The sequence below is a fragment of the Balaenoptera physalus genome (assembly GCF_965194825.1).
Source record: "Balaenoptera physalus genome assembly, chromosome: 7".
NCBI classification, from domain to species: Eukaryota; Metazoa; Chordata; class Mammalia; order Artiodactyla; family Balaenopteridae; genus Balaenoptera; species Balaenoptera physalus.
In genome coordinates this window covers 44301898-44324531 of record NC_138886.1, presented here as the reverse complement: position 1 = coordinate 44324531, position 22634 = coordinate 44301898, and the positions used below count along the sequence as shown (strand labels likewise).

At 36.8% G+C, this 22634-nt stretch overlaps 1 long non-coding RNA gene across 4 annotated transcripts; it reads right to left on the bottom strand.

Annotated features, from left to right (window-relative positions):
• Positions 1 to 3501: 3501 nt before the first annotated feature.
• Positions 3502 to 21124, bottom strand: LOC309664994. 4 transcript variants are annotated; one of them, XR_014266130.1, is made up of 4 exons: positions 17973 to 21124; positions 6062 to 7384; positions 4382 to 4457; positions 3502 to 3517 (listed from the first exon to the last, which is right to left on the bottom strand). It is a non-coding gene; the product is annotated as an uncharacterized lncRNA (long non-coding RNA). The 4 variants fall into 4 exon arrangements; XR_014266131.1 differs by lacking the exons at positions 3502 to 3517; positions 6062 to 7384 and having other exon boundaries at positions 4257 to 4457; positions 17973 to 18036; positions 18333 to 21124; XR_014266133.1 differs by lacking the exons at positions 3502 to 3517; positions 4382 to 4457 and having other exon boundaries at positions 5457 to 7384; positions 17973 to 18036; positions 18333 to 21124.
• Between the last annotated feature and the right edge of the window lie 1510 nt (positions 21125 to 22634).

The following is a 22634-nucleotide window of genomic DNA, read 5'->3' as shown; positions in this document are numbered from 1 at the left end:
TCCCCTCAAAGAGTAAAAAAGGAATTTAAAACTATAATATTAATGCTGAAATAAAAAGTAAAACACTATCCCCTGGAACTTTTATAATCACTTTTGTCTGTGCCAGCTTTCATGAGCTTCAGAATTGTAGGTTTGATTTGAGTTGTCAGTCAGTATTCATCCATTGGGGTAAAATGTCCCACGTAAACAAACACACGGATAAAAAAGGGTCAGCATTGCTCTTTGCACAAGAAAAAATGACTGCCGATTCGCATAAAGGGAGATCTGTCCATCATTCTGTCGCCAAGATCCATCTTGCTTTGTCGGATTTGGCATCTTAATAAAGCCCTTTTATCTTAAAAAGACTAGGGTCTAGTTCAGCAAGACCTTGCTTAGGGTGTCATTTTGAACTTATACCATTTCATATCATCATGGGGCAAAGGGGTTTGATCGACATCTTGCTTCCCGCCGATTTTATTGACAACATTGAGAATGTCATTTCGGAGGAGTGAAAGTTAAGTGCGTTATTGACAACATGTAAATAAGAGGAGATTAGTGCCTTTCCTGGTGAAATAAAAATGACCTCACTTTCAAAATAGACTGTTTGAAACTGACTGCTCATGACTGTATACAACTGACACTTGGAGTTATTCCATCTTCCCCTAAAGTATAGGCAAACTGTCTTAGTCAAGGTTCTCTTGGTTGCAGGTAATTGACAGCAACTGAAATTTACTTGAGGGGGAAAAATGCAACTATTGGAAAGTTACTGAGTTCCCTTCCAGAATTCAGGAGAGAGTGAGCCTGTCAAGTAACCGCAACCAGAACCAGAAAGGGAACAGGAATCCAGCTGTTCCTCTCTCAGCTCCTTGTCTCTGCTTCTCTGTGTGTCTCTGTTCTTCTGTCTCTACTGAGCAATTTAAAAAAATTTTTTTTTATTGAAGTAGAGTTGATTTACAATGTTATGTTAGTTTTAGGTGTACAGCAAAGTGATTCAGTTATATATATCTATATATGTATATATATATATATATTTTTCAGATTCTTTTCCATTATGGTTTATCACAGGATACTGAGTATAGTTCCCTGTGCTATACAGTAGGTCCTTGTTGTTTATCTATTTTACACAGATATCTATTTGTGTATCTGCTAATCCCAAACTCCTAATTTATTCCTCCCCACATTCCCCTTTGGTAATAAGTTTGTTTTCTATGTCTGTGAGTCTGTTTCTGTTTTGTAAATAAGTTCATTTGTATCATATTTTAGATTTCACATATGAGTGATATCATATGATATTTGTCTTTCTCTTTCTGACTTACTTCACTTAGTATGATAATCTCTAGGTCCATCTGTGTTGCTGCAAGTGGGATTATTCCATTCTTTTTTATGACTGAGTAATATTCCATTGTATATATGTATCACATCTTCTTTATCCATTCATCTGTTGATGGACACTTAAGTTGCTTCCATGTCTGGGCTATTGTAAATAGTGCTGCGATGAACATTGGGGTGCATGTGTCGTTTCAAGTTAGTTTTTGTCATTTCCAGATATCTGCCCAGGAATGGGCTTGCTGGATCATGTGGTAACTCTATTTTTAGTTTTTTAAGGAATCTCCATACTGTTCTTTTCTGAGCAATTTTTCACCATCTTCTTGCCCACATGGCAGAAAGTGTGCAACCTACAGCTCCCTCACTTACATTCACTTGGTCACTTCCACAGGCAGAAATGAATGAGTTATCTCTGAATCCCAACTCTGAGTTACTAGGAGTCAAACCTTCCTAGTGAGCTCAGATCAGATGTCCTCTGGTGGTCTAATAAGCATGGTCAGTGTGGGTACATAGTCTGGGTGACAGGATGTGTGACACAACATGGATATCTGAGCTCCATTTCTGTGAGCAATTTGTTGGCTATAGACTGAAAAAAATGCACAACCTAAAAATTGAGAATTATATTTTATTTGGTGGACAAAACTGAGGACTTAAGCCCGGGATGCAGCCTCTCAGATTGCTCTGAGGGACTGCTCGGGAGAGGTAAGGGAGGAGCTGGGATATATTAGGAGTTTTTGCAACAAAGACTAACTAGGTAGTTGGAACTTCAAAAGATTACTGTTAATTAATCAGAAAAATAGATATCTCAAGTTAATGAATTTAGCACTTTTCTATGTATGAAAGATTCAAGAGTCTGGGCTCATTGAAATCATTCCTTTGATTAAGAACCTTAGCTATCTGGTGCCAGTTCTTTCCCATCCTGAGTCCCCTCAGGGTACACAGTTGGGGGCGGCTGCAGTGGTTGAGCGCATGGCAGCGGGCAGCCAGTTTGTCTCCATCCTGAGTTCCCTCAGGGCTCACTCTTGGGTCAGCTGCAGTGGCTTGATAGCTGCAACATCCTTTGTTTACCAATATGGCAGGCAACATTTCTCATTCACAAGGCAGTTCTCAGAGAGAAGGGAGATATTTAGCAGATATCTGCACAAACATTAAAAGAGTTGCTTTTTTTACATAATAATAGCTATAAAAGGTAATGTCCACTCAGCAAAGAATTCAACTCTTTTATTCCACCATAAATGTAGCTAAGGAGAAGGCCCCACAGTCAACACTGGGCCAGCCTGAGAGAGGCCTTGGTGTGGAGAAAGGTGACTTGAAAGAGGCCAGATCTACAATTGTTAGGAAAACACAACTTGCCATCTCTGGGTCTCCTGACACTCCTCTTCAATGGGCAGACAGCAGAGTTTTTATAGAATTCTTTCTGCAGTTAGTGGGAATTTGCGTGCAAACCTAAATATTAGCAAAGATAAAATTTTATCTACAACTTTGCACTGTTTATTTTTTAAAGCATTAAAATTTATAGCTAAGCTGAAGTTGGTTTAAAGTGTAATAAAACATGGGTTATTCCTTTGAGATAATACTTTGGGAATATACCAAGCAGCTGATAAAGCCTTAAGGCATTTTCCATCTTGCTGTGTTGACTTGATGGTGAATTTAAACCTTCACCACGGCATCTTTCAGAATGTTGTTACATATTTTGGGGAATTATGTATCATCTGCCTCCCTCCGATTTTTATCCTCAACTCATTCAGAATAAACTGGCTCTTCAGTTTCTTTGTAACTTCCCAAATTCCACAGCACCTATGATGGACTCCAGGTCTCTCAAAGTAGCTTTTATAAATCATTTATGTTAAAAATAATCCATTCATTTTAGAGATATAGACTGAATTATACTGGGATAAAATTGCATGATGTGTGAGATTTGCCTTAAATACTTCAGTAAAGAAAAACAAAAAGGGCACTGATGAAGCTAATGTGGTAAGGTCTAAATAATAGGTAAATAGGGATGTATTGCACTATTCTCTCTGCTTTTGTGGATATTTAAAATTGTGAACAACAGTAAAATATTTTAATAATACAGAACAACATGATCCTGCCCAGCCATTCTTCTGATGTTAGAATTCCTCCATAATACTCCTGGCCATCTGTTGTTGAGCTTCTGTTTGAAAATCACCAGATCAGGGAATTCATTATTTTCTAAGGCAGTCCATTCCATCTGAGGATAATTGTGACTACTTCACACTGCGTTAACATTTATTTATCTGAATCAACTATTACCCCGCACTTTTACCACCAATACTGTCAAAAAAAATTGTCAAATCAACTTTCTCAGAACTCTAGAAATTAGCCAAAGGTTTGTAACAATCCAGGGATAGTTTAAGAAAAACAGCCAAATATCGGTAAAAACAACAAGCTTTGTGGCATTTTAACTTGCTCTATTCCCATCCCCCCTCCTTGGTTTCCTTGAAAACCAACATTTCCACAATCACGTGGAAAGCAGCAACCTAGCAGCCTCTGGAGGTGACAGAAAGAGGTTGAAGATCCTCCAAAGCCCTACTTCCAGAGAATTGTCATTATTTGTTCTGTCTAGCAGTTCCCTGGAAAACTCCACTTGCATGGCTTGTCTTCATTTGACCTGACTCAGAGCTCTGCCCATGGACGACAGATTTGCCTCCAGTGGTGTTTGTTGAAAATAATAGGTGTCAGTTGTTTAATGGTTCAGCTGCCTGAGGTAGTGATAACAGTTGGGGCAAATGGTAAGCTGACTAAAAAAAGTTAAAACAAAAAGCTGGAGGATGAGATATCTATAAAAAGGTTTGGAAAGCTCCCACATGTTCCTGGGGCATCTAGAAGACCACACACATGTGTAGGGCTGTGCACATGCCCAGGGCTGTGTGCATACTTAGGAGAGACCTGAGAAAGCCTTAAGGCTTTCTACATACATACATACATATATGTATGTCTGACCTTGAGACTCATCTCAGGTCGTAGTGAAGGATAAGGCAGAGTGGCAAACTGAGTGGTGAAGGCATACCACAACACACACCCAGAACACCTCAGCAATGGCTGGGAGACTTACCGGTTGCAGGTATTTAAGGGAATCTCTGTGCAAACATTAGCTGACCACTGAAGCAACCAAGCAGAGATTTCAGTGGCTGCAGAGGACAAAGAACTGAGACTTTAGAGAACTATTCTAGAAAACTCGCTAAACAAACAGCAACAGCAGCAATAACAATGATAACAAACTCTGGGGAAGCAGGAGAATCTAATTTCCAGAATTGCCACATTATATTGTTAAAAACATCCATTTTCAACAACAAATTTTGACACAGACAAGCTGTCAACTTAAAGAAAAAATGCACAATATGAGAGTTGTGAGTTTAAGTTTTATTCAGGGACCTTGCCGAGGACTATAGCCTGGAGAGCCTCTCAGTAGCTCTGAGTGAACTGCTCCCCAGAGGTAGGGGAGAAGCCAGTATATATATGATTTTTAGCTCGAGAATACATGGTGTCAAGCATACATCTTGAATAAAAGATGACTGCTAGTCACAAAGAATAGAAATCTCAAGTTAATGACTTTAGTGCTTTTGTATGCATGTATGTATGTGCTATGACTGGACTGGTTTCTTCTAATGGTAGCCATGAAAGTCTCTGGACCACTACTACTCTTACTAGTCTGTTATGGTCTAGGACACGATTCTCCCTTGTTGCTTCTTCCCATATCTAGAGTTGTACTATTATAGTCATTTTGATCTTATGTAGAACTATATATTTAGTGAATCATTTCAAGTCACTTAGTCATCATTTTTGTCAGATGGTTAGTTACACATTGAGTAATACAAGAAACAACAATCTCACAAAATAGGCAGAATACAAGTAATATAACTAGTAGCATTAATAAGGTCATAAGTAAGAATTTAAGTCAAGAACTTCAGAACCAAACCAGGTCCTTAAAAGACCACTAAGACTAGGAAGATGATCACTTAAGGCAGAAATCTGATTTTTCATGTGGGTCATTAAATGCATTATATTCTCTAGTACGACTTAATTGTTCCCAACATAAGGGGGCCTTTAAACTTAAATGACCAGAGCTTGGTGTTATCTATATAAATCCATCCCATAATTGAGGGAGAACCCCTCCTGATAATTGGGAAGTTTGTTTGTTTTACCAAAACTTAGCTCATTGCTCTGACCAAGCTTGAGTAACTTTTAAAGAAAATTTATCTTTATGGTCAAGGTCAGAGCAAATATTATTGATAGGCCAAATGAGGGGATACCACCTAGTAATATCAATAGTGGCTCAAACAGAACTATAACTCCCTTCCTCTAAAATAAACTTTCTAAGTGTCATCCAATCAGAGGCTTGGAGAAGAGATATCCACCAAGGTAAACCAGAAGTACTGGACGTAGGTAATTGACCACAAATCCAGAAATTAGGTTAATTTTTAAAACCTGTATGTGTAGGATCATGCCTATGATAGAAAAACATTGACTTATGTGCAAAAGTCTAAGAAGTCAAGAAAACATAAATAATCATTCAGGTCAGGTCCAGAATCTTGGGATAGCCATTTATTTCTGATGTTGTCATCTTGTCCTGGTGTGGGTGTTGTTTCTTCTCTGAGCATTGTTTTAAAGTGAGTTTGAGGTCAACAGTCCTCCCTATAGATCAGTCTGGTGCAGGGGTCCTTTTTAGGTGGGAAATATAAATCTGAGAGTCAATTCCCTTCAGTTTTGCTGGGCATGAGCTAGTTAAGAGTACCTGATAAGGGCCCTTCCATCTATGTTGGAGAGAGTGCTTTGAATGATGTCTTTTTCAGCATATATGATTATGACCTGGTTGTAGGTCATGGGACATCTGATCTTCATCTAAAGACCGAATACTGTGATAAACTTCAGAAACAAGCTTAGAATGTCCTTTTAATAATTCAGTTAAACTTTTTCAATAATGTAACATAGCAACAAGGAGCCATTGAGGAAGTGAGTCTTACTCAGTAAATAGTAATATCTCAAAGACAATTAACAGCACTAGAACTTAATATCCACAAAACTATATTACTGAAAGATAGTTTTGCTCTAAAAATCACCCTCATTTTTACCAAAGATAGCCAAATTAAGACATTCTCAAGGCTAGTCCATATGCTGGGCCATAAAATAAGTCTTACTAAATTTAAAAGGATTGATATCATAGAAAGTTTGTTGTCCAACCACAACAGAATAAAATTAGATATCAAAAATAGAAGGATATTTGGCACATTTGCAAATATGTGGATATTAAACAACACACTCCTGAATAATCAATACGTCAAAGAAATCACAAGGGGAATTACAAAATACGTTGAACTAAAACTAAAACTCAGCAAAACTTATAGGATACTGCTAAAATAGTGTTTAGAGAGAAATTTATACCTGTAAACACCTATATGTTTTTAAAAGATATCTAATCAATAACTTAACATTCTACATTAAGAAACAAAAAACATTCTAAACACGAATTAACCAGAAGGAAGGAAATAATAAAGATTAGAGTGGAAATACATGAAACAGAATAGAAAAACAGTAGAGAATATTAACAAAGCAAAAGTTTGTCTTCAAAAATATAAACAAAATTAACAAACCTTTAGTCTTATCAAGCAAAAAAAAAATTCACATTACTAAAACTAGGAATGGAAGACGGGACATCCCTACAGACTTCACAGAAATAAAAAGGATTATAAGACAATACTAGTGTGTGTGGAGAGAGAGAGATTTATTGTAAGGAATTGGCTCATTCAGGGAGGCTGACAAGTCCCAAGATCTGTAGTCACAAGCTAGAGACCCAGGAGAGCCAATGATATAGTTCCAGTTCAAGTCTGAAGGCTTGAGAGCCAGGAAAAGCAATGGTATTCTTCTAGTCCAAATTCCAGCAAGTTCAAGACCCAGAAATAGCTGATGTTTCAGTGTGAGGCCAAAGGCAGGAAAGGACCAATGTTCCAGCTCTAGGCAGTCAGGCAGGAGGAGTTCATTCTTCCTCATGGGAAAATCAGTCTTTTTGTTCCATTCAGGTTGTAAATTGGTTGGTAATCCAAAAATTTCCTACAACAACCTACAGAATGCGAGAATATATTTGCAAATCATATATCTGATAAGGGATTAACATCCAAAATATATAAAGAACTCATACAACTCAATAGCAAAAAACCAAACAATCCAGATAAAAAATGGGCAGAGGAAACTAAATAGATATTTTTCCAGAGAAGACATACAAATGGCCAACAGGTCTATAGAAAGGTTTTCAACATTACTAATCATCAGGGAACTGCAAATGAAAACCACAGTGAGTTACCACCTCACACCTGTTAGAATGGCTGTCATCAAAAAGACAAAAGATAAGTGTTGACAAGGACGTGGAAAAAAGGAAACCTTTGAGCACTGTTGGTGGAAATGTAAATTGATACAGCCACTATGGAAAACAGTGTGGCAGTTCCTCAAAAACTTAAAATAGAACTACCCTATAATTGAGCAATTCCACTTCTAGGTATTTATCCAAAGGAAATGAAAACACTAACTCAAAAAGATATATGCACCCCCATGTTCATTGCAGCATTATTCACAATAACCACAACATGGAAACAACCTAAGAGTCCATCAGTGGATGAATAAAGAAAATCTGATATATGTATATACACATACAATATGAAATATTATTCAGCTATGAGAAATAAGGAAATCCTGCCATTTGTGACATTGGATGGACCTTCAGGGCATTATGCTAAGTGAAATAAGCCACTCAAAGAAAGACAAATACTACATGACATCACTTATATGTGGAATCTAAAAAAAAGAAAAAAAAAATCGAACTCATCAGAACAGAGAATAGAAGAGTGATTGCTTGGGATGGAGGAGGTGGGGAAATAGGGGGAAGCTGGTAAAAAGAGTACAATTTACAGTTATAAAGTGAATAAATTCTGAGGATCTAATATGAAACGTGGCTATAGCTGATAACACTATTTTATAAGATTGAAACTTGGTAAGAGAGTAGAATGTAAATGTTCTCATAAAAAAAAAAAAGTGAGGTGATGGGTGTGTTAACCAACTAGATGGTGGAGATCCTTCCTCAATGTATACATATATCAAATCACCACAAGGTACAATTTAAATATCTTACAATTGTATTTGTCAATTATACCTCAGTAAAGCTGAAAATTTTTTTCTACAAAGAAGAGTTCAGTCCCGTATGGCTTCACTCGTGAATTTTATGAAATGTTTAAAAAGAATGAACTTTCAGTTCCTAAAAAAATCTAAACACAGAATTATCATATGACTGAGATTTTCTAATCCTATGTATATACTCATAGGAATTGAAGACAAGGGTTCAAACAAATACTTGTATGCCAATATTTATTACAATGTTGTTTACAGTAGCTAAAAGGTAGAAATAGCCCATGTCTCAATCAACAGATGAATGAATAAACAAAATGTGGTATATACATCCAGAGAAACATTATTCAGCCTTTAAAAGGAATCAAGTTCTGATACATGCCACAATATAGATGAATCACGAAAATATTATCCTATATGAAATAAGCCAGACATGTTAAGAAAATAATACAAGGAGGAAATATTTCCCAACTCATTCTATAAGGCCATGGTTACTCTGGCACCCAAACCAAAGAAATCACAAGAAAGGAAAAGTACAGATCGATATCCCTTGCAAATATAGACATAAATCTCCTCAGAAAAACACACATGAACTAATTCCAGCAACATTTAAAAAGGATTATACACCAGGACCAAGTGGGATTTATTTCAGGGACGAAAGATTGGTTTAACATACAAAAATCAATCAATGTAATGCACCATATTAATGGAATAAGGAACAAAAACCACATGATCATCTCAATTGATGCAGAAAAAGACATTTGACAAGATCCAACAAACTTTCATGATAACAACACTCAACAAATTAGGAATAGAAAGGAATTTTTCAAACTGATAAAAGGCATCTAAAAAACCCAGAGCCAGCACTATACTTAATGGTGAAATACTGAAACTTTTTCCTCTAAGATCCAGAACAGGACAGGATGTACAACCTTGCCAGTTCTATTCATCATTTTATTGGAGGTCCTAGCCAGTGAAATCAGGCAAGAAAAAGAAATAAAAGGTATCAAAATTGGAAGGGAAAAAAGTAACGCTATCTCTATTTGCAAATGACATGATCCCATATAGAAAATTCTAAGGAACTCCAAAAAGCTATTAAAACTAATAGTGTGGCAAGATCAATATGCAACAGCTAATTGTTTTTCTGTACACCAGCAATGAACAATTTGAAAATGAAGTTAAGAAAGCAATTTTATTTACGAAAGCATCAAAAAGAGTAAAATAGGAATAATTTTAACAAGTACGAGACTTGTGTACTGAAATCTACAAAACATCATTGAAAGAAATTTAAAAGTTCTCCATATGTTGAAAGACATCCTGTGTTCATGGATTGGAAGACTTAATAATCTTAAAATGGCAATTGTCCCCCAAATTGATCTACAGATTCAATGCAATCTCTATCAAAATTCCAGTGACTTTTTTGCAGAAATAGAAAAACTCGTCTTAAAATTCATGTGGAATCTGAAGGGACCCCAGAGAGCTGAAACAATCATGAAAAAGAACAAAACTGAATGAATTCTCACTTCCTGATTTCAAAACTTACTACAAAGCTACAGTAATCAAAACAATATGGTACTGGAATGAAGACACACATATAGCCCAATGAAATAGAGTAGAGAGCCCAGAAATAAACCCTCACATATATGATCAAGAGATTTTTTATAAAAGTGTCATGACTATTCAATGGAGAAAGGACAGTCTTTTTAACAAATGATGCTGTGAAAACTGGATATCCACATATAAAAATTTGAAGTGGATCCCAACCTCACACCATACACAAAAACTAATTCAAAATGGATTGTAGAACTAAATGTAAAGTCCAAACTACAAAGCTGTTAGAAAAAAAAGCCATAAATCTTCATGGCTTTGGGTTAAACAGTGGTTTCTTAGACATGACACTGAAAGTACAAGCAACAGAAGGAAAAAATAAACCGGATTTCATCAAAGTTAAAAAATTTTGTGCCTCTAAAGACACTATCAAGGAAGTGAAAACACAACCCATGGAACTGGAAAAAAAATTTGCACATCATATATTTGATAAGGGATTAGGATCCAGAATACATAAAGAATATCTGTACCTCCATGATAAAAAGACAGTCAATCCAATTGAAAAGTGGGCAAAGGAACTGAATAGACATTGTTCCAAAGAAGGTAGGAACTGAATAGACATTGTTCCAAAGAAGGTACACAAATGGCCAAAAAGCACAAGAAAAATGCACAATATTATTAGTTATTAGGGAAATGCAAATCAAAACCATGAGATACTACTTTACATATAAATCAACTTTTAATACCTGATGCTAAGTCAAAAAAGCCAGACACAAAAGGTCACATATAGTATGATTCCATTTATGTGAAATGTCCAAAGTAAGCAATCCATGGAGACAAAAAGTAGGCTAAGGGGTCAGGAGAGGGGCAATTTGGGGGAAATGAGGAGGGACTGTGAATCATTTTCTTTTTGGGGTGATGAAAGCATGCTAGATTAGATGGCAATAATGGTTGTACAACTTTGTGAACACACTAAAGACAAATGTAATTATTTACCATTCATTAATTTACAAACCCTATCTCTCTACTGGGTATATCATTCTTCTGCCCAATAAACAACTTTGCAGTTTAAACGCCATACTTCAGTATTTGGAAGTTTGAGAGCTCCTGGTATGAATATGCCCTCCAAGAAAAAAATATCCATATGAGGTAGAAAAAAAGAATATCCTTCACTTAGAAAGAATATTTATACAAAGATTAAGAAATTTTCCCATCTTGCAAAGTGTGGGAACTATTACTGAACTAATTCTAAAGAGACGTGTTAAGGTTCAGGGCGCCATATGTACTGATGCAGATAGACATCATTCATAGTACTTGAGAATTCTCATTTCCATATACAGCAAGCCAGGGAAAAAAACACAGCTTTGATTGATTTTTCCAGGAAAAGAATGTGCAATATGGTGTAAGCACATTTCTTTTTTTCGTTTTTTTTTTTCATTTTCGTTTTTTTGTTTGTTTGTTTGTTTTGGTTTTTTTTCCTGAAGAGAATGGTTCTGAGAAAACCACAATAAGCTAGAGAGAATTCTGGGAGTTGCCTTTCAACTTCTTATATGGGAGCCCCAGGGCTCATTGGAATGGAGGGGGTCCCTGCAGCCTCCTATCTGTGCTGTTTGAGATCTAAGCCATTTCTTTCAGTCTCTCCAATAATTGCTTTTTTCCACTAAAAATTTAACAGATAAGTCCACTCCAGTGAATTGCCATGTAGCTCACTGAGATAAAAATTAAAAATTGTGAAAAAAGTAATTAGATCTTGAACTTAATATGCCCCAAACAGAATCATTGATTTCTAACCCTTCCAAACCCATTCTTCCCCTAGTTCTCTTCATTTCAGTAAATGGCATCACAAACCATCAAATTGCTTAAGCTAAAAGCCCAGGAGACTTCTTTATTGCTCCCTTTTTCCCACCTCCAACATCCAACCCATTATCAAGTCTTATTGGCTCTAACTCCAAAACATCGCTTTAGTTCATCTACTTCTCTCTAAGCCCACTGCTACCATCCGAGTCCAAGCCATTATTTTCTCTGACGAGGACCACTGCCATAGCCTCCTAACTGGTCTTCTCAACTCCACAGTCACCCCACTGCAAGCCACTCTCTCCTGAGCTACTAGATTGGCCTCAGCAAGAAATTCACTTCCCTACACAAACCCATCTCCCGAAAAGTGTCCCATTGCATGTAAAATAAAATCCAAACCACTTACAAAGCCCTGTTCTCCCAGACCCCTTCCTCCCCCTCTGACCTCCTCCTCCACTTGCCCTCACTCGCTAGACAGCAGCCTTCTTTCTTTTCCGCTAACACTCCAAGCTGACCCCCAGTTTAGATGGTTGCATATCTGAAACATTCTGGTCATTTCAAGTCTCAGCTTAAGAATCACTGCCTCAGAGTATCTTGAGTGATGACTAATCTCATACCTTTCCTATTACATTGTGGTATTTTAATCATAATACTTATCTTTATTTAAAATTTTTGGTTCTATTTTTATCATCTATGAAATGTAAGCCCCACACAGGTAGTCTGTTTTGTTCCTCACTTTATCCCCAGATCCTAGAAAACTGCCTGGCAACTAGTAGGAACTCAGTAAATGATGTGTTTAACGATTACATGTATTTCAGGACTGCATTTCCTGAGCCCTACATGAGTTCCTAAAAGCTAGTCAGTTCTTCCCACAAGCATTTTGTCAATGCCTTATTAAGTGCCAGGCGTGATGCCAGGAGCTAGAGGCATGAAGCCTAAAATCTTACCTTTACACACCTGTGCACACTGTTAGCCAACTGGGGGCCCTCAGTAGATTTTGATTGATATGGAATGATCTATTTATTATGCCCAGTTAAGATTACTAAAGAGGATATTGAACATTTTGACAGTTTCTTCTATCACTATGGAGACAGAGACTATTACTATATTTAAAGCACAGATTTGCCAACTTAAGAAGATGTTGGGTCACTAATAATACCATACTAGTATGTTATTATAGTTGATATAATTATTAATAAAATAGACTAAGCATAGAACATCCCTAAACTGATGGTTACTTGGTGAGCCCACTGTGACAGGAAAGCAGCCAGTGCCCAAGAGAAAGTCCCATTCACTCGGATGCCAGTCTGTAGTAGCACTGGCCCAAAGGCAAAGGCTGAGTCCAGGATGAGCAACGTGCTGCCAGAGACCAAGCATCTCAAAGTACCTGCCAGACTGGGCTGTGTCAGGCAGGTGTCTATACCAGCTTACAGGCCATGATGTGGAATTAAGGCAATTCATGAAGTATTTGCTGAGCGCCTGTAGTGCTCCAGACCCTCTGCTGCACATGGGAGATACAGACCCAGACATGGTCTGGTGATGCTGAAGTATGGTTCATTTATTGAAACCCAATCCTCAGCTCTCTTATCATTCTTTGAAGACTAATTTCAAGCCACTTTGAAATAATTTTACAAATACAAATTCACTTAATCTTTATAACATTTAGGTGGTTATTATTACCATCCCCTTTTGAAAAATTCAGGAAGTTGGGATACAGAGGGATTAAGTGACTAGACTAAGGTAACACATCTGGTAAGTGGTAAGCCTTGCTCAAATACCACCAGCATCTGCGTCTGACTCAGTGCCCTGACTCTGCTCTAAGGATCCAAACTCTGCACCTCACCCTGGATCTAGTCTCGCTCCTCTTGAAGTTGATCTCCTTGACTTGATATCCTTCTAACTTCTTCCTCTGCTTGTTGCTTTTGTTAACGTCTCAACCCTCCCTTGCCCGGAGTCTGAACCGACTCTTTCTCTGATTTGTGAAACATCCTCCTCCTCCCAACTCCCAGCTCCAAATTGTACTGACAGCAACTGTCTGTGGGCTATGAAGGCTATCCAAATGGGCTGGTTGTTTTGGATTTATCAATTCAACAAAAAACTGGGACGTTGTGATTCCCACATAGACATCTTGGAAAATGCATTCATATAGGAAATGAAGACTACACAACCACAGACAAGTATTTTGTATCTCTACAAATAAGTTGCAATATAAATGCAAGACTGTTATCTTTTCCAATAACTTAATGTGCCAAAGGGACACGAACAATGCACAACAGAGGTGAGAGCAGCACTGCAAATAGACAGCACACTTTAAAATGGGGGCCACTCGTGGGGAAATTGTAATTGTCATTTTCGATTTTTTAACACTCTTCTACCCTATTGCCCTCCAGTCTTTTTAATAAGGCATTTCTGTGTATGTGTGTGTATGTGTGTGTGTGTTTTCTTTTCACATCTGAAGGAAATGGCTATGTACAATTGTATTTGTAATAAATAGGAAAGTCAGTTGGCAAGTGATTACGAGTTCCACAATGAGTCATAAATATTAAATTTCTCTTGGAGCGTTTGGCACTCTGCAGTGTAGTTTCCCAGATAATGTGCATATAACCCCAGGTCTTATCAGTTTATGAACCAAAGGTTACGACCACAGTGACATTTTATCCTTAGGTCCTCCTGGATTATATAACCTCTTACTTTCTAAGGGGGAAGCGCTAAGAGAACCCCCTTTTCCCTTTATTATGTTTTGCTGAGAGGCCCAAAATAGGGGGATTATGGGTTCACGTGTAATTTCCCCTGTTGCCTGTACCTCTGCTGTCCTTACATTCCAGCCGAACCCTTGCCATCCCTCTGATCTGTTTTCTAATCACTTGGCCTAGAGTGCTTCCTACATTCTCCTGGGACTACTTAAGAGGAATCACTGACCTAACCTTTTTTCCTGTGCCCTTGCATCCTATACCGTCACTGCTGCTGCCACCTGGAGCTCGGTAACTGCCTGGCTGTGAATCTCCATCACTGAACGTCACCTGCCATGATTCTCTGTGCTGCCCCTACTCTCAGACCACTCATGTAGTGTCCCTGACTGGCTTTTCACCTCTGCTCCCCACATCTCCAGCTGATGGGGGCAAGTTTACTGCCTTACGTCTCGCTGTTTGGAAAGTAAGAGAAGGGGGTCTTTTAGTACAGTCACACGAGCATCCTAATGTTGAGATCTAGTTGTTTTATTTTGCATCATTCTCTTACCGTAAACACTTAGGGTGCCTCAGGGTGGTTCAAATATAACGTCACTCCAGTCCTTGAACCAGTGGCCTCCTCAGCTCACGCCCTATTGTTGAGTCTGGTGCAGCCTGTAATCTGCCACCCAGTCACCTTCTCCAAGGCATCCAACATAACTGTCTATGTCTGAACTCTAGTCCAAGTTTTTTCCTAAGTCCCAAGGAAGTGTCACAGCATTTAGCCCTGTGTCATTCCCATTTGCCAACTTGTGATTGGGTGAATTGAGAATGCACAGTACAGGAAATGGTTTTGATAGCAGGGACGAGGAAGGCTTTATCTGGAGTGGGGTAGACAGTGCTGAGAGGCCAGACAAAAAGGGAACTCAGTGCTTACTCCACCAGGCCATTGAGGATATTGGAGAACCAACCAACCAACAATCAAACATAAAACTGAAGGGCTAGACCACTGTAAGTTTATATATGGAAAGTGTATGGAGTGGCTCATAAAAAGGAGCTAATTCTTAATCTTCCATAGTGGGGGCTTCGGCTTCAACCAGCTGTCTTCAAACTTTAACTTGTGTAATGTCATTTGTTTGTTGGCTCTTGATCTATTCGATGCCCTTCCCCTGAAACTATATTTCTCAAGCTTCCTTGCCAGCTAGCTCGGGGCTAGATTCAGCCAATAAAATAGGCAGCAGGAGGAAGAAAGAAGCTAGGGCGTCCCTCCTCCCATTTTTCTGTGCTTCTAGAAGGATCTCTGACAGTGGCTGCCTCTTCTCCATGGTTTCTCTCTCCCCAGGCCAGACTAACACCTCCTTCCATGGCCCTAGCTCTCATCTTATGGATTCTAAGTCAATTCAACACTACAATCATCCTTTTTAAAAAATACATGAGCAAGCTTTATATTATTAACTGAAAATTTTAATCATTGCTTTATTTCCTCTTTGGGTTTTTCAAATTTTCACTCTACTTCCTTGACATAATTTTATATAAATGTAATGTTGAAAGTCTTTCATTAATCATGGGATCAAACAACTGTAAAACAAAATGTATATATAAAAATTTCAAATTGGTTTAATTTCCTGTGACCTTAAGTCTTCATGTGATCAAATTATTTCTGGAATAAGTTGTCATTACAATTATTATTTGTAAATATTTGATCTAAACAACAGTTATATTTTACAAATTTTAGTAAGTAAAATATAGGAAGTAGAATTTTAGTATAACTGCCCTCCAGTGAGAGAAATTTTTTTTCTCAATTAGTACATGTATCTATGGATGAAAATGGCTTATTGCCAAAATCAAATAAGGGTCACCATTGATTCTTTATCCATTATTTACTTCTGTAAATGTAAACCCTGAGAAACCATGTTCACACATATATGGTATGAATATTATTTTTTCTTTTAAAAATCTGTGTCACTTGATTTTTTAAAACTCCTTCCTGGTTACAAACCAAAATAAACACAATGCTCTATCATCAAAAGTTTTTTTTTAAGATAATATATATGATGTACAATTTAATTGGATCCTTCTTTGATTTTGTGGAATGTGAAAAATTGGAAGCCACTTGAATTGCAAAATTTTCTTTATGAGTTAGACATTTGAGTCATTTACATCTTATATTTCAGGAAATATAGTCTTTATCCAAATTTAGAGAATTGTTATTAATTATACTTGTTACTCTACAATTTAAAGGCATCATGTTTAACTTCAGAAAGGATTGAGAAAGAGCATAATATTGTGAACCTTAGTATACTTTGCAGTTGCATTACTTTCTGATGAAATACTTTTATTTAATCACAAGCTTTAAATATACTTTCATCAAAACCCTGGAGCTACAGATTTTGCTATTCAGGTTATGAGAATTCTCTGCCATATAACTTAGTTAGGAAGGCTGACCCTTATTTTCTACCTATCAGTCATATAAAATCTATTTTCCATCAGAAAAAGTCTGATTCTATTTTTCAATTGCAATAAGCATATTATTATGTATTTCAGGGAATATGTTTTTTTAAATAGATACAGAATAATAGACTACATCTTGCAAAATATATTATTAAAATTATTCAGGATTAAACTGTTATAGAACTAATGTAATTAATACATCCATTCTCTAATAAGTTTTAAGATAATAAATCAATGTTCTATTACTCATTTTCTACCTCATGAAAATGTAAAATGTTGCTAAAATTGTGTTCTTTATGAAGCAAGAAGTATGATTAAAAAGGCATGAAATTCAGTAAATATATTTTGACCCTTGGCTTTTAGGAGTAATAAGAATCACATTTAAAAAATCAGAAATAACTCTACTTATTCATTAGACATTATAATCAAACTTTACTTATGTACTTAATGAAAAAGCATATCCTGCTAAAAATTAGATAACTGGCTAGCCTCTTTTTTGTTAATAGGAAATGGAAATACTAAATATTACATGAGATAAAATAGTTTACTATATTTGAAATAAACATTTTGAAACATATTTTTGATAAAATAATAATTACCATTAAATAACACATCAGAATTTTAAAGAAATCATACACAAGTTTCATCCATGGGTTTTACCCACCGTGTCTTAAAAATCTAGATAGTGCTGGGAAATATCCTAGTTATATTTAAAAGAATCCATAACACCAATCTATACTGCTTTGGCTGTTGGAAGGTGCTTTTTGTTCTCAGCTAACTATATATGTCTAAGAATAAGTATGCTGAGTAGTTGAAATGAATTTGTATTTAGATATTTTTTAAAGTTGTTTGCAGTGTTCAATATTTTCTACCACTTTGCTTTGCTCTTATGGGACCTTCCCTCAGAGTTACGCAATCTCAATAGTCAGAGACTTAAATAAATTTATCACTACTACCATACTCTATCACATATCTGAATTCTGAGTATGCCAACAAGGACAAACATAGCCACTTTCCAAGAAGAAGCTTCACCCTTAAGAGTGATGCAGTATGTATAAGACAGGGACATCTTACCAGGTAATGGGGACTTGATCCATCCTTAGCAAGCCTCTTCCTTTAGTTGGCACTCTTGAGATTTCTATATCGGGAAAGATTTTTGGATGAATGAGAACAAATGCCTTTGTTTTGTCAATTGAGAGAAAAGCTATTGTGAACTCAGACTCAATTTCAGCTACTGAAATTTTAGGAAAGTGCATATATGGATGTTGAAAGCCTAAAATTTAACATCTAAATCTGTGCCTGCAAAACCCTTGGAAAATCTTTGTGTACCCCAATTTGAGGACTGCTGGCCTAGTCCATTTTCTCCTTGCAGGGTTTAGGTTCAGCTAATGGTCCTCTATGTGGGTTTTGCGGTTTGTGTGAGACGTGACATACTTATCAACTTGCCCGAGGTTTCCTCTATGAAATCTCTATCCTTGAAGACCCCTGGAATGTTTGACTCCAGAAATGACAGTGAACATCTAGGTTTTTGGACTTGGTCTAATCTCTCTTCAAAGACCTGCTCCAGTTGTCTCTGAAGTGGTACAGGAAAGGGTGGGCCTTTTAAACTCCTTTGGTCATAGTCACTTCCTGATTAGTGCATGAGCTGAGAAATTGCCCATTGTGAAGTGCCAGGATAACACTTCCTGTGTAACACAATTAGCAAGCCCTCGAGGGAGGTCATTGCTATGTTTTAACCTCATCTTGCTCACTATTCTGTGGACTTCATTTATACCCTCAGAAAACATTATTTTTTAAAATGTTAGTATAAATGATTTTAATTATTTTGTAACCTTAATCATAATTTATGAACAATCAGAATTTTGTTAATGAATATGAAATATTCTATTTTTTATGTCTTCAACTTTAAAAGGGAACATTTAACATGTTTCCATTCATTCATGCAGCAGATATTTATTCAATACTTGAGTGGCAGGCACTTATACTAAGTGATGTGGATGCAAAGATGAGAAAACACAGGATTGTATACTGTAGAGATGGAGAATAGATTAGTGGTTGCCAGGGGACAGGGACAAGAGCAAGGGGGTGCATGCCACTAAAAAGGGGTAACACAAAGGAGTTCCTCTGTGAAAATGGAACAGTTCTGAGTCCAAAGGTAGATAAAAAACAGAGGTCAACAAATTTTTTCTTAAAGGGCCACAGCATCAATATTTTAACGAAGTTATGCTTAGAGAAACAATCAATATTAGCAAGAGATTGTTTGTCTTATAGATGGTTCACTTTGAAAAATCTGAATGACTTTTACAGCTATGACAGAACCTCCAGATCTGAACCTACCACTTTAGGATGGAGCTGGAGGCCCTGGCAACAGAGCAAAGGAATATGTAAGTCTATGAGGAATATAGAGGAGAAAGAAAAGAAGGGAGACCAGAAAGAGAGTGACTCCAAATGCCCAGCAGAGGAGGATGCTGAACAGACTGACACAATAGGAAAAACAATGATTTATACTAGAGTTGGAAAAGTATGACCCGGGGCAAATCAGCCCCACTGCTTGCTTTTGTAAATAAAGTTTTACTGGAACACAGCTCCATTCATTCATTTATGTACTGTCAATGGCTGTACTAGCACCACAACAGCAGAGTTAAGTACAGTTGGCCCTCTGGTATCCACAGGTTCCACATCCTTGGATTCAAACAACCTTGGATTGAAAATATTAGAAAAAAAATCCAGAAAGTTCTGAGAAGCAAAACTTGAATTTGCTGTGCACCAACAACTATTTACATAGCATTTACATTTATTAGATATTATGAGTAAGCCAGAGATGATAAAGTATATGGGAGGATGTACTTAGATTACATGCAAATACTAACCTATCTTCTATAAGGGACTTGAGCATCCAAGGATTTTGTTATCCGCAGGGTGTCCTGGAACCAATCCTCCTAGGATACCAAGGGACCACTGTAGTTGTAACTGAGACAATATGGTCCACAAAGCCTAAAATATTTACTATCTGTCCTTTACAAAACAGTTTCCTGACCCCTGTTTTACATCGACTTTAGACCCTGTGCCTTTCCTTCTGTCCTTGTGTTTATATGCCCTCTCAGGTGTCATAAGCATAACATGGGGATTATATTGAGTTCATGCATGCAACAGAGTTCTCTGCAGTTGTTAACAAAGTTTTATGTAGCTTCAATGTGAAATAGGGAATGAAAAAACTAATCAATATGATATAATTGAAAAAAAGTAAGTTTTGGAAGAGAAAATGTAGCCAAAAGCCATGTAAAATATAAATACACTCAAAATGAAATACATATTTTTGTATACTTATAGAACAGTGGCCAAGATGGTGAGGTTATAGGGCATTATCACCCTCTAATTTTTACATTTCTGTATTATTTGGATTTTGTGCAAGGGATGTTATTTAATAATCAGAGAAAAAAAAAAAAGCTCCTGAGAAAATAAACAAATAAGAACATAAAACATTGAAAAAACCACATTCACAGAAAGATAGACAAGATGAAAAGGCAGAGGGCTATGTACCAGATGAAGGAACAAGATAAAACCCCAGTAAAACAACTAAATGAAGTGGAGATAGACAACCTTCCAGAAAAAGAATTCAGAATAATGATAATGAAGATGATCCAGGACCTCAGAAAAAGAATGGAGGCAAAGACTGAGAAGATGCAAGAAATGTTTAACAAAGACCTAGAAGAATTAAAGAACAAACAAACAGAGATGAACAATACGATAACTGAAGTGAAAACTACACTACAAGGAATCAATAGCAGAATAACTGAGGCAAAAGAACAGATAAGTGACCTGGAAGAAAGAATGGTGGAATTCACTGCTGTGGAACAGAATAAAGAAAAGAGAATGAAAAGTGATGAAGACAGCCTAAGAGACCTCTGAGACAACATTGAACGCGACAACGTTCGCATTATAGGGGTCCGAGAAGGAGAAGAGAGAGAGAAAGGACCAGGGAAAATATTTGAAGACATTATAGTTGAAAACTTCCCTAACATGGGAAAGGAAATAGACACCCAAGTCCAGGAAGCACAGTGAGTCCCATACAGGATAAACCCAAGGAGAAACACACCGAGACACATAGTAAGCAAATTGGCAAAAAGTTAAAGACAAAGAATAATTATTGAAAGCAGCAAGGGAAAAGCAACAAATAACATACAAGGGAAATCCCATAAGGTTAACAGCTGATTTCTCAGCAGAAACTCTACAAGCCAGAAGGGAGTGGCATGATATACTTAAAGTGATGATACGGAAGAACCTACAAACAAGATTACTCTACCTGGAAAGGATCTCATTCAGATTCGATGGAGAAATCAAAAGCTTTACAGACAAGAAAAAGCTAAGAGAATTCAGCACCACAAAACCAGCTCTACAACAAATGCTAAAGGAACTTCTCTAAGTGGGAAACACAAGAGAAGAAAAGGACCTACAAAAACAAACCCAAAACAATTAAGAAAAAGGTCATAGTAACATACATATCGATAATTACCTTAAACGTGAATGGATTAAATGCTCCAACCAAAAGACACAGGCTTGCTGAATGGATACAAAAACGACCCATCTATATGCTATCTACAAGAGACCCACTTCAGACCTAGGGACACATACAGACTGAAAGTGAGGGGATGGAAAAAGATATTCCATGCAAATGGAAATCAAAAGAAAGCTGGAGTAGCAATACTCATATCAGATAAAATAGGCTTTAAAATAAAGAATGTTAGAAGAGACAAGGAAGGACAGTACATAATGATCAAGGGATCAATCCAAGAAGAAGATATAACAATTATATATGCACCCAACATAGGAGCACCTCAATACATAAGGCAACTGCTAACAGCTCTAAAAGAGGAAATCGACAGTAACACAATAATAGTGGGGGACTTTAACACCTCACTTACACCAATGGACAGATCATCCAAAATGAAAATAAATAAGGAAACAGAAGCTTTAAATGACACAATAGACCAGATAGATTTCATTGATATTTATAGGACATTCCATCCAAAAACAGCAGATTACACTTTCTTCTCAAGTGTGCACAGAACATTCTCCAGGATAGATCACATCTTGGGTCACAAATCAAGCCTCAGTAAATTTAAGAAAATTGAAATCATATCAAGCATCTTTTCTGACCACAACACTATGAGATTAGAAATGAATTACAGGAAAAAAACGTAAAAAACACAAACCCATGGAGGTTAACCAATGCATTACTAAATAACCAAGAGATCACTGAAGAAATCAAAGAGGACATCAAAAAATACCTAGAGACAAATGACAATGAAAACACGATGATCCAAAACCTACGGGATGCAGCAAAAGCAGTTCTAAGAGGGAAGTTTATAGCTATACAAGCCTACCTCAAGAAAAAAGAAAAATCTCAAATAAACAATCTAACCTTACACCTAAAGGAACTACAGAAAGAAGAACAAACAAAACCCAAAGTTAGTAGAAGGAAAGGAATCATAAAGATCAGAGCAGAAATAAATGAAATAGAAACAAAGAAAACAATAGCAAAGATCAATAAAACTAAACGCTGGTTCTTTGAGAAGATAAACAAAATTGATAAACCATTAGCCAGACTCATCAAGAAAAAGAGGGAGAAGACTCAACTCAATAAACTTAGAAATGAAAAAGGAGAAGTTACAACAGACACCACAGAAATACAAACCATCCTAAGAGACTACTACAAGCAACTCTATGCCAACAAAA